Source organism: Ceratina calcarata, unplaced genomic scaffold, assembly GCF_001652005.2.
Source record: "Ceratina calcarata isolate Rehan_Ccalc_2016 unplaced genomic scaffold, ASM165200v1 scaffold151.2, whole genome shotgun sequence".
NCBI lineage: Eukaryota > Metazoa > Arthropoda > Insecta > Hymenoptera > Apidae > Ceratina > Ceratina calcarata.
Genome location: NW_017136308.1, coordinates 726202 through 726513, shown reverse-complemented (window position 1 = coordinate 726513; position 312 = coordinate 726202).

Below are 312 nucleotides of genomic sequence, written 5' to 3'. Positions count from 1 at the left end.
TATTTAATGAAATGGAGATTGCTATTACTCTCCATCGTCATGAAAATCATATCGCTTCGACGGTTCAGCCAGGGGATAAATATTGCACGCTCTTATCGAGTTTAATCGCCATAAACGTGTTGAGAGAATGCAAGAAACACGAGAACAGGTTGAATTATTTTCGTGCTCGTTTGACTTTACGTGATATAAGACATTCTTTTCTCATCCATAAATCATTGAGAGTACGAATCGTTAGCGGAACAGAATGATACACGGCAACCTGTTAACTGCAAATCGGGAACATATAATTGATTGAACATTGAATGCGTCATC